The sequence below is a fragment of the Arachis duranensis genome, chromosome 4 (genome assembly GCF_000817695.3).
Source record: "Arachis duranensis cultivar V14167 chromosome 4, aradu.V14167.gnm2.J7QH, whole genome shotgun sequence".
In the NCBI taxonomy this organism is placed as follows: domain Eukaryota; kingdom Viridiplantae; phylum Streptophyta; class Magnoliopsida; order Fabales; family Fabaceae; genus Arachis; species Arachis duranensis.
In genome coordinates, this window is record NC_029775.3 from 94918486 (window position 1) to 94918694 (window position 209).

The window sequence follows — 209 nt, forward strand, 5'->3', positions numbered from 1 at the left end:
AAGAAGTAACCCTGAGAGTCAATGAGGAGGAGTTCAAGTTGAATGTTGTCAAAGCTATGCAACATCCAGACACCCCAAATGACTGCATGAGTGTTGATATTATTAACTCTCTGGTAAGAGAGGTCAACATGGCTGAGAGTCTCGAATCAGAGCTAGAAGACATCTTTAAAGATGTTCAGCCTGATCTGGAGGAATCAGAGAGAATAATA